The sequence below is a fragment of the Aquarana catesbeiana genome, linkage group LG05 (genome assembly GCF_042186555.1).
Source record: "Aquarana catesbeiana isolate 2022-GZ linkage group LG05, ASM4218655v1, whole genome shotgun sequence".
NCBI lineage: Eukaryota > Metazoa > Chordata > Amphibia > Anura > Ranidae > Aquarana > Aquarana catesbeiana.
Window position 1 is genome coordinate 258,685,877 of NC_133328.1, and position 13,177 is coordinate 258,699,053.

Below are 13,177 nucleotides of genomic sequence, written 5' to 3' on the forward strand. Positions count from 1 at the left end.
TGGAAAATAGCTTTTCGCACCAGATTTGGGCATTTCGAATACCTTGTTATGGCACTTCGGCTTGTGCAACGCACCCGCAACGTTTCAACATTTTGTCAATTACATTTTCTGTGATTTCCTGGATTTATATGTTATTGTTTATCTAGACGATATTCTGATCTTCTCCTCCTCAGTTTCCGATCATCGCAGGCACGTCAGAAATGTTTTAGCTCAACTCAGGCAGCATGGACTTTATGCTAAACCGGAAAAATGCCAATTCGAACTTCAAAGTATCCAGTTTTTAGGCCTAATCATCTCTGTTGAAGGTATTAAAATGGACCCTCAAAAGGTATCAGCCATTCTGGAACGGCCCACTCCCTCCGATAAGAAAGGGGTTCAAAGGTTCATTGGCTTCTCCAACTTTTATAGAAAGTTCATTAGGGGTTTTTCTGCAATAATTGCCCCATCACCGAATGAATTAAGCAAGGGAGTCGGTTCCAGTGGTCTTCTAGGGCACAATCCGCCTTCGAAAAACTCAAGGAGCTGTTCACCTCTGCTTCTATCTTAAAACACCCAGATCCTGCTTTACCATTCGTCAGAGCTGTTCTGTCCCAACGGCAAGGTGGCCCAGTGGCCTTTTTCTCTCGCAAACTCTCTTCAGCGGAGATAAATTACGATGTTGGTGATCGGGAGCTTCTGGCCATCAAGTCCGCTTTGGAGGAGTGGCGTTACTTACTGGAGTGTGCAGCACATCCCATCCTGGTCTATACGGATCATAAGAATCTGGAGTACCTCCGAACGGCCAAGAGACTGAAACCACAGTAAGCTAGGTGGGCTCTATTTTTCTCCAGATTTCAGTTCCATATAACATGGTTCCAAAAATATCAAGCCGGACGCTCTCTCCTGTATGTTTCCGGGAAACCTGTGCATCCGGAAATTTTCTTCTACTCCAAGGGGATCTGCTATCCCGAATAAAACAAGCCTCCTCTAATTGGATCCCGACTTCCGGAGATGAGGTGAGGGCCAAGGACGGCCTATTTTGGCACAAGCGTAAAATCGTGGTCCCTGAAGATTTGAGGGTGGCAGTGGTAGAGCTCTGCCATGATCACAAGATGGCTGGATACTTCGGTGTGCTAAAGACGACTGAATTGGTTCAGCGCACACTCTGGTGGCCTCTGTTGGCGAATGACTGCAAGAACTATGTAGAGTCCTGTGCACAAAGCAAAAATAGCCGGACAAGAGCCTGAGGTCTGCTAAAACCATTACCCATACCGTGGAAGATGATATCAATGGATTTCATCGTAGAGCTTCCCCAGGCAGAAGGCTTTTCTACCATCTTCGTCGTCGTAGACAGATTAACCAAAATGGCTAATTTTCTGCCTATGAAGGGCACGCTATGGAGACAGCAAGGGTTAGGGTTGTTAGGCTGCACGGAATCCCATCAAATATCATATCTGATCGCGGTGTTCAGTTCACCTCCCGATTCTGGAAGGCTCTCTGTGGTTCTCTGTAAACTGAGCTTGCACTCTCTTCTGCTTACCACCCCCAGACTAATGGGGAGAGAACTAGTCAAACTTTGGAGTTTGACCTCCAAAGGTCAAACCTCCTTTGTTTTTCGTCTTTCTCAAAGGACGACTGGGTTTCTCTTCTGCCAATTGCTGAGTTCTCGTACATTAACTCTTTGCATTCGGCCATTAAGCCAATTACGGCTTCCACCCGTCCTTCCTGCCTAGGTCTTTACCCGAATGTGCTATCCCTGCGGTCTCTGAAACCATGGACTTCTTTCTTACCAACAACAAACTCTTGCAGGAAACCATGGCTAAGACCCAAGAATATAATAAGAAAATGTTTGACAAGAAGAGGCGGGGAGAGCTCATCCTGAAACCTGGCAACCAGGTTTGGTTGTCCACAACCAATGTAAGAATGGCCTGCCCTTCAAGGAAATTGGGCCCCGAATTTATGGGTCCGTTCTCAGTCAAAAAGAGAATTAACAACGTAGCCTACGAACTCAACTTACCTGGTACCCTGAAGATTCACCCGGTCTTTCATATATCATTGTTGAAACCTGTTATACCAACACCTTTTCTGGCCGAAGTACTGACCCCTGGAGACCATAATTATTGATAACGAAGAAGAGTTTGAAGTGGAGGCTATCTTGGATTGCAGGAAAAGACACAACCAATTGCAATACCTAATCAAGTGGAGGGGGTACGGACCGGAGGACAACTCCTGGGAGCCAGAGGGCAATCTACATGCCGAAGAGCTCCTGAGGACTTTCAGAAGTACCCACGCCACCAGATTGGCTCAGTTGAACATGAGGCTGCCCTTGAGGGGTGGCACTGTCAGAGAGTTCCCCTGGGCAGACGCGCTGCTGGTGTGCGTCGCCGTGCGTTGGGGCACGTCGGCGCACGCGTTCTCATGCGCCCCGCCGTGGGTGCTGGCGTGCAGGCGCGTGCGTGTGTGCGGGGGCACGCGCCCGACTTTTGGCGCCAATCTGCCTATTTAGGCTGTCTGCACAGGGGGCTCGGTGCTGTCCGATCTTCAGCTCCCAGTATCCCTGCACCTGCTTCCTGTTTTGAACCTGATCTCCTGACCACCGGCCTGTCGTGATTCTCCTTGCTTTCTGCCTGCCACTGATCCTGGACTGTCCTGACTACGAATCTGCCTGCTCCTGTTGCCCGCCTGTTGCCAACCCTGCTTGTGATCCGACCTGCCTGCTCCACTCCTGCTCTGCACCTGCTGCCTGTGCTTCAGTTGACTGGTGATCTCCATAACCACCTTTACCGGGATCCTCCTAACCCGCCAGGCTCTCATACCATTCTGTGCTCCCGTGCCTCCTGTCTGTATGGGGGCCGGGAACGTAAGAGAGGCCTCCCCCTGCTACATCGGGCTCACCGGTCTGGTACGTGATAGTCTGACAGGGACCTACCCATATCTCTGATGCTATTCATCGGTAATATTTCTTTAACAATCTAATTTTCTATTTTGATAGTTGTTAGCCTGGTAAGACAATATTAATTATTTGTTGATAAAGTTGATTTCTGATTATTGAGCTAGATTTTTGATTGACTTCTTGTCAGTCTTTCGTAGTTTCATTATGACAATAAATAGTTCCAACCATGTAGTTTTAAAATTTATTGTGGAAACGTGATATCTTATCCGTGTCTCTTATTATTTCCAGTATAGCATAACTATACCAAAACTCTTGAGGAAGCTCCAAATGAGCGAAACATGTCGAGTGGTATCTATTGAGTGGTATCCTTCCTATTTTTTACCTAATTTGGATGTGGATATTGAGAGATTTTTAACTATTTTTGTGCAATATGTATTAATTGTAATAAAACATTTTTTATGGTTAAATTATACATGTCTATCTACTCTATTTACCTCATACAATAAGCACCTTAAAAGTCCCGGGGTTATTCACCCCACCTTCCTTCTCTTTGTTTATAATGCAAGAGGTCTCTGCTCTCCACACAAATGAAACAAGCTGTGGTTGAAGTTGAAAAGGTTGGGGGCTTATAAGTGCTTTTTTTTTCTTAGAGAGAAACGCAGATGTCTCTTCCTAAGTTGCCTACCCACCTCTAATAGTCAATGGCTTCTTAGCAACTCTCCTGTTGCAAAGTCCTGGGGGAACCGAGATTGCTTTTCACAAATCCTGCCACTCCCAACATCTGGATAGTTACGTGTATCCAAAAGACCACTATATTTTTGTGAAAGGGGTAATTGCTGATCAGACATGCACAATTGCGACGCTCCATGCACCGAACGCTCATCAATTCACCTTCCTAGAAAGGTTGTCAGACTTCAGGGAGGGCCTCCTAATTTTAAGGGGCGACTTTAACGTCAGCCCTTACCCCCTCATTACCACACCAACACATTCTTATGATTTTCTAAAACACTTTCGCAAGGCACTGCAGACCCACCTCCTTGTAGACAGCTTGAGGGTGCTCCATGCCTCAGACAGACTTCAGCTACTACTAAAAGGTGCACAATGCTTACACTCGCACAGATCTCCTGTGTGTGGATCATGGCGCTCTCAGCTGAGATCGGAAATATTACACTTTCCGGCCATGCACCGGTCATGGCCATGCTCAGTCTGCTGAGCGGAACTCCTAGGGCTTGGTCTTGGTGGTTGAAGAAAAACTTATTGGATGAGGTCACAGTAGTCACTAAGGTTTACAGACACAATCACGCATTTTCTCCAGACTGTTCGGGCAAATACGGATATCACAGGGGTACACTTACACTGATGACGTCCTATTTCATCTTACGGACCCCCTTGTCTCATTGATAACCTGATGCGGGAACTTCAGCTTTTTTAAACTGTATTTCTTTATTGGAATTTCACACAAGTACATACATATTATTGCCATATCTGTAATAACAAAACAGATGTTCCGACTAGAAACAGTCTCTTCAAGTAAACATTGTCATGTTAAATGCAAATAGTAAGTTTCTAAATTAAGTTGGGTAGAGCTAAGGTAGTAGTTCAAGAAGAGGATCTAGACTAAGGGGGGGGGCACCAGCGGACTTAAGGATAAAGAGATAGGTGTTCAATGAGTAGTTCACAGCGGAGTAGTTATACTTGAACATTACATTTCGAATGTTGTAACCAAAGCAACCACATATCTATAAATTTACCTAAGTGCAAGTTTTTCCTAGCTACTATTCTTTCCATTTCACACTGCAAATTGAAATCAGCAATAGTGCTTGGGATGGAAGGGATTTCGGTAGTTTTCCATAATCTGGTGATTGTTCAGTTTGGCAGCAATTAATAAGTGGATGACAACATATCAAGACAGGGGTGGATATTTTTCTATGCCAGTATGTAACAGGGCTAGTGCAGGAGTTGGCGACAAGGGCGTCCTGGTGATGGAGGAGACCAGAGCAAATATTTGATTCCAGAAGTAACTCAAGGATTTGCAAAACCAAGGGGTATGGGCGATTGAGCACATGCTGCTACAGTTTCTCCAGCAGGAGAGTGGGTGACCTGGGTACATTTTACATAAGGCATTAAATACCACCTGTGCATTTTTTTTATATAATTCCCAGTGGTTGGCACAGTGGGATGCTTTAAAGGTTTCTCTAAATGCTCATAGCCACTGGTCTTGGGTGAAGGGGATATTCAGCTCTTCAGTCCATTTATTTAAGAAGTGCACTTGAGACCAGGGTCAGGTGTTGCTAAGAAAAGAATACATCGGGGAGATACCGAAATACTTAAAAATTGGTGCGGGGGTAGCCACTGTGGAGGGTAGTTTAGAGGAGCCCAGGAAATGAGAGATTTGTGTATATGTGTAAGCTTCTGAGCTTGGGAGTTTAAATTTATCTTGTAGGGCCTCAAATGTATTCAGCGAACTACGGCTTACTATGTCGCCGATGGTTGAGATACCTGCGGAGTGCCACCAGGTGAGGTTCAAATCAGGGATGCAGGATGATATGGGTCTCAGTGGTATTGGTAGTGATCTACTAGGTGAGTTAGGGGGTGTATGCGTCCAGAAGTTTTTTCCAGGCCAAAAGGCCAACCTAGTTAGTATTTAGCTAGCACATCTAGGTGGTTTAGAATCCCAAACAAATTTAGTTAATTGACTGTGGATCAAGGTCAGGAGGGAGCAAGGAATAGGTAGATTTAGTGTACGAAATAAGTAGAGAAGCTTAGGCAACATAATCGTTTTGAAGGTGGCAATAAGTCCTAGTTTAGAGAGGCCTATGCTGCATAGTGATTTCAGGTAGGGTGGGTAAGCTTCAAAAGAAGGCATGGTAATTTAAGTCAAACAGTTGGTGTGGGTTGGGGGTAACCTGAATTCCCAAGTATGAGATGGGTGTGCTCGCCAATGTGTAGGAAATGTTGGATTTCAGCTGGGCAGCCATTCGGGGCGGAGATATATGGGGAAGACTAAAGATTTTGTGGCATTACTACAGTAAGATACAAAGCTAAATTGGTAGATGGTGTCTTGTATTGTCTGTAGGGACTGGAGAGGATAAGTGACCATCAAAACCACATAGTCTGCAAAAAAAGGTAATTTTGTGGCCCATGCCATTGCAGGGAATAACTGATATCCGTGCATCAGATCTAATTTTAGAGGCCAGATTTTCCATCAGTAAAGCAAAGATAAGTGGGGATAGGCGGGCACCCCTGTCGTGTACCATTAGAGGTCTTAAAAGGGGTGGACAAAGTCTCTCCGGTGAGTACTTTAGTAGTACTTGCAGTATTACACTATATGCCCTCTTCTCTTCACTTGTCTAAACTTTACTACTCCGATCGTCTTTGACTAAGTAAAGTATGTAGGCTCTACAATCAAGTGGTGAAGGAGAGGAGATTCCATTCTCTGAGGCACAACCTACCTACATATCTGTATTTTTCATCTTTATCTGGTGAGTGGGGATCCAGGAGGGGAGCACAGGAAGTCACTAAGATTACATCAACGTGTCACCAGCCCTGCACCTCACACTTGATGAATTTTATTGTTTGCACCTTATTTTGTAATTTTTTTTGAACTTTGTTGTATGCCTTTTTTTGCACTATATTGGCACTTTGTTTACACATGTTGTCATATGACACATATTTGATGTGTGTGTATGCACATTTATGATTGAGAGAGGCAGTGCTGAGTATATATTTTTTCTATTGTTATAATTAAACAATGGCATGCCTCCATCCCTGCATATATTATGGAAAATGTAAAAAATGGGGGACTTTACATGAAGCATGTCATTGTGATTGATAAAAAAAATATGTAAATTTAAAATTTAAATTAAAATTAATTATTTTTAAATTTACATATTTTTTTATCAATCACAATGACATGCTTCGTGTAAAGTCCCATCTCCATTTTGTACATCAGCCGTATTGAATGGTTTAGAGGTACATTCAAATTGGGCCTCTAAAATTGTGGGAAAATTGATGGGGGCTAGAAAGCTACGTATTTGCTCTTCAATGGGTTGGGGAGTGAGAGGGTTCTTCTTGAAATTGTATAAGGATGCGTAAAACGCCCTTACTACCCCTCATTAACTCTTTTGATTTATAGGTACCACATCCTCTATTGTATACGTATTGTATATGTATTAAACGGTATAAATCTCAAAGAAAAAAAATCTAAACAGGATTTTAAAGATACAACACCAAATTATGTATAAAAGTTTTAAAAAAGCTTTTAGTCATTTTAAAATCTTAAAAGTGAGAAAGTTTGTTGCAAAAATTCAGATTACATATCTTTCAAATGTATTTTTAGTTTCACAATTTCATTATACACGGGTATCATCAACTCTGATGCAAATAAAAGTTTCTTGACCCCGGGGGGCGTGGCCGGCTGCTGACCGAAATGGACGCGTGATCTCCTCGCTCCTCACGGACCTGCTTTGAAACAGCGCTTTCTGGGGACACAGCTCCAGTCTGATGGGCAGAAACAGATCAGGCAAAACACCAAGACAAGGGGGTACCTCTGGACGTCCCCCTATCCAGTCCTACTTTCCTCCGCGCCCGGACTCTGCCATGCAGGAGGAAGAAAACATGGCGCCGCAGCGTGCCACACAGACGCCATCTCCTCCGCACCCAGCAGCTTGGGGAGAGACTCAGGCAACTGCAGGACCTTCCACTGCCATGACCCCCGGAGGGATGATGACCAATAGCCGGCCTGCTACCAGAGCCTCAGCCCCAACGACACTGGGAGGCCTTCCTTCCTCCCCGTATGTCGACATCCCCCTGCCATCTTGTGGCCTACATGGAGGGCGACAAGCAACCACACGGGTGAGTCCCTCTCTGACTCCCCGGGTTACGGGCCACCCCATCTGTGACCAGGACTCTGTATCCCTGAGGGGAACCCCTCCAGCCTTTCAACATTGGGGACTACCCCCTACATCCCATCAGGGCCGCTCGCAATATCAGGGCCGCTCGCAATCCCTGCCGTGACGGAGGTCGGCCTCACCAACCACCTTAACCCCATCCTCAGCCCCAAGCTCCCCAAAGCCACAGAGGCCTCTTCAACCCCACAAGGACAGCAACATGGGCCTCAGTGGAGGCCTCACGCCCCCATCTTTTGCTCCCCAACTAAGCCCGGCTCCGGCCCCCTCCTCACAACCTCAGATTCCTCACCGAGCTTTGCCTAAGGTACCCATCATTCTTACAGCAGATGAATTAATCTCGTGGAGGGAGCAACTTCATTCATTGCCCACTAAAGCAGACTTTAAAATGCTGGTTTCTGAGGTTAAAGAAGCGTGCCACAGTGAAATTAAAACCCTGCAGGCAGATTTTCGACAGTTGGCCACCCAGGTGGAAGACCTAGATGAAGACTTGCAAGCAACTAAACTCACAGTACATAGAATTCAATCACATCAAACAGACGACCGATATATGCTCCGCGACATGCAACAACATTTGTCTAACCATAATCGTCGCAATAACATCAGGGTCGGAGGGCTCCCGGAATCTTCCGGTCCAGAGGACCTTCAATCGATCCTCCAAACGATCTTTAATAACTTGCTGGGAGTCCCCATATCCACCCACATTGAAATGGACAGAGCCTACAGAGCCTTGCGGCCCAAAGACCAAGCATCTAAACCTAGATAATATGATCTAATATGCAGAGTGCACTCATTTGCGCTGAAAGAGGATATCATGCGCAAGGCCCGAGCGATCAAACCTAACCTAGTGTATGGTACTCCCATCCAACTCTTTCCAGATCTTTCATGGATCACCTTGCAGAAACGCCAGCTTCTTCAACCACTCCTCCACTCTCTCCAAGACAGCAACATCACCTACCGATGTGGGTTTCCATTCAGCCTCACAGCTACGCAGGCGGGGAAACAGCAACGCTTCGAAACCCTGAGGACCTCCGTTTCTTTTGTGAAACTCTAACTCTCTCTTATACCCGACCTCCCAGGTTGGGACATTATCCCTCCCCCTCCTCCTCTTCCATCCACCGGGTGGCAGAAAGTACCTGCGAAACGAAGAAGACCCCCCCGGAAAATTCTCGGATGAGTCCCAAGCATCGGCCGACTTGACCACCACCTCTGGTCCACACTGACTTGCCTGTTTTTTTCTCCTTTTTTTTGGATCCTCCCTGAATAGGCGAACCCCCTTTTTCTTTGTAGTGATGTAGTAGCTATATACAGGTTGTCACAGTTAGCTTTTGTTTGTATTTTAGCTGCAAACCACCGGGTTTACGCCTCTGGACTGCCATGACCTTCCATCCAATGGGAGTTGATTATTGTCCTTCCCGGACATTGAGTCCTCCACCACAGTCTTGCCCACCAGATTGAAATTTCGACCTCTCTGTGGTCAGGTCTCGACCTGGATGACCCTTAATAATGGACTGGCTGCCTGTCTGGTTTTGCCCACTAGTTTCATTATTTGCGGATGATGCCCTCCTAACCCTGACACAACCACACACCACTCTCCCTAACCTCCATAAACTTTTGCATCACTATGGATCCCTCTCGGGCCCTCCCGCTATATTTATCTCCAGAGAATGTCCAACACCTCTCGGCAAACTTTTCATATGCGTGGAAATCCCACTCCATTAAATATCTAGGGGTACATCTTACCCCGCGGTGTGAATCTTTATATAACGCAAACTTCGGACCTCTATTTGCATCCATCCGATCCCTTCTGGCCAAATGGACAATCCGATGTCTTGGTTTGGTCGCATAGCATCGATCAAAATGAACATATTACCTAAACTTCTGTATTGCTTTATGACCCTTCCAGTACCCATTCCACTACCTCATCTCACAAAAAATGACCTTTTAAATTTTACATGGAACTACAAACAGCACCGAATCTCTAGTTCGGTGATGTTTGCTTCCAGAGGGGAGGGGGGATTGGCCTTTCCACACCTTCAACGCTATTACTATGCTGCACAACTGAGAGCTGTAGCTACTTGGGTTACCTTACCGGCCTATAATCGCTGGACCCAACTGGAGAAGATATGGCTAGCGCCTATTCACCCGAATAATTTATTATGTAATGCCAACGCCACTGTTCGGACTTACTACACACAATGCATATTTTACGCAATATCTGGAGGCGGCTAAACCAGAGCACTCCTTTACAATCTGAGGCCTCTTTAGTCACTGCCTGACTTTATAACCCTAAATTACCTGTCAGCTTAACCTCTCAGATGATATCTCCATGGCTGCAAAAACAACTCTTCCATTATGGGCAATTGGTGGACCCATTGTCTCGAACACTACTATCCTTTGAAAAACTCAGAACTAAATATGATCTCCCTCTCAGTGCCTTTTTTGGCTACCTCCAGATATGGCATTATGCACTTACCATCTCCTCTACCCTCCAATTCTCTAAACCATCCCCTTTTGAGTGCCTAGTCTTGTTGGGTCCCACACAGAAGGGACTGACTTCAGACATATATAAAAACATAAACTCTTATGACATGATCACTAGAAGGAAACACAAGTACATGCGCAGGTGGGAAGAACAACTTGGGGAGGAACTAACACATGAACAATGGGCTATTATATGGCGCTGGGCAGCTAAGGGCTCTATGTGCACCTTCTACAAAGAAAACTCTTATAAGGTACTGTTTCAATGGTACCTCACCCCTTCACGCCTACAGACCATATACCCGTCGGCCTCAAGTCGTTGCTGGAGGTGCCGCCGGGAAAGGGGCACATTATACCACATATGCTGTCCCTTCCTCCAACCCTACTGGCGAGCGGTTCGTGACCTCCTCCAGCGACTGTTTGAGGTAGATATCCCTCTCCCCCCTAAATTTTTCATATTAGTCCTCCCTCCTGTCATACTCCCTAAACTAGTCAAAAAGTTAGCAATGCAAATACTTACAGCAGCCAGATGCTTAATTTCCTTACACTGGAACAGTCGGAGTCCTCCATCACTATTCGATTTGTACACTAGAATTAAGGATGTAGAGGTCAAGGAATCCAATGACGGCCAGACTTATAGATAAAACAGATAGACACACAGCTACATGGGAACCATGGCACAGAAAGCTGGAACCACCCCCATAATTTCACAATCCCACAGGTCCATGGGACCACCCTCGCCTGGGAAAATGACACGTGCTTGGGGCCCCGGAGAGATGAGCTTTAAAGGTATGGACCTCTCTCGTTCTCTATCTATCTCTTTCATTCTTCTATTTCTTGCTCTTTCTCTCCTTCTGTTTATAATTTTTTTCTTTTTTTTTTATAAAGGGATTAGACCAAGCAATTTCCAAAAGTCATTTCAGTCTTTATTGGGTCTATTTCCCTTTGTTTCAAGAGAACTTTCATATGAACATTATGTTCTTATTTTTTTTTTTTCGTTATTTTATTATCACAAAATGGCTTTCTGTTGTTGTAATGCATGTTCACTTTTATACATTGTAATATATCTTTTGGAAGCTCAATAAAAAATTGTCAATTCCAAATAATAAATAAATAAAAAAAAAAAATTTCTTGACCCCTTAATACAAACAGATGGAAAAAGTGGAGTCTTCACAATCAATGTGTTTCACAGGTCAACACCTGCTTCTTCAGGAAAAAAAACACTTGTTTATACCTGTCACTAAAGAAATAACTAACTATTAAGAATATGCATATATTTTTTTCTACATTGGGATTTTGGATGGATTATTGTTAATAAATATACATAGCAACATATTAAACCAATTTTTGTTATGAATATGCATATAATTATTTTTCTACATGAGGATTATGGGTAGAATATTGTAAATAAACATACATAGCAACATATTAAACCTATTTCTGATAAAAATAAGCATATAATTATTTTTCTACATGGGGATTATGGGTGGAATATTGTAGTTAAACATACATAGGAATATATTAAACCTATTTCTGATATCAATGTGCATAAAAAAAAATTCTACATGGGGATTATAGGTGGAATATTTTTTATAAATATACATAAATAAGTATACATAGGAACCTATTTAATGCATTTCTGATAAGAATATGCATATAATTTTTTTTCTACATGGGGATTATGGATGGAATATTAATAACAAATATACATAGCAACATATTAAACCTATTTCTTTTATGATTATGCATATATTTATTTTTCTACATGGGAATTATGGGTGGCATATTGTTTATAAATATACATAGGAGCCTATTTAATTCTTTTCTGATAAGTATATGCATATAATTATTTTTCTACTTAGGGATTATGGGTGGAATATTGTTTAAAAATATAGATACCAACATATTAAACCTATTTCTGATAAGAATATGCATATAATTATTTTTCTACATTGAGGTTATCTGTGGAATACTGCTTATAAATATACATAGCAACCTGTTTAAACCATTTCTGATAAGAATATGCATATCATTATTTTTCTGCATGGGGATTATTGGTGGAATATTGTAGTTAAACATACATAGGAATATATTAAACCTATTTCTGATATGAATATGCATAAAATTATTTTTCTACATTGGGATTATGGGTGGAATATTGTTTATAAATATACATAGGAACCTATTTAACCCATTTCTGATAAGAATATGCATATAATTATTTTTCTACATGGGGATTATGGGAGGAATATTGTAGTTAAACATACATAGCAACATATTAAACCTATTTCTGATAAGAATAGGCATATCTTTATTTTTCTACATATGGATTACGGATTGACTATTTAACCCATTTATGATAAGAATATGCATATAATTATTTTTCTACATGGGGATTATGGGTGGAATATTGTTTATAAATATACATAGTAACCTATTTAACCCATTTCTGATAAGAATATGCATATAATTATTTTTCTACATGGGGATTATGGATGGAATATTGTTTACAAATATACATAGCAACATATTAAACCTATTTCTGATATGAATATGCATATATTTTTTTTCTATATGGGGATTATGGGTGGAATATTGTTTATAAATATACATAGGAACCTATTTAACCAATTTCTCATAAGAATATGCATAAAATTATTTTTCTACATGGGGATTATGGGTGGAATATTGTTTATAAATATACACAGGAACCTATTTAACCCATTTCTGATAAAAATATGCATATAATTATTTTTCTACATGGGGATTATGGATGGAATATTGTTAATAAATATACATAGGAACCTATATGGGTATTTTGGGTGGAATATTGTATATAAATATACAGAGGAACTTACTTAAACCAATTTCTGATAAGAATATGCATATAATTGGTTTTCTACATGGGGATTAGCGT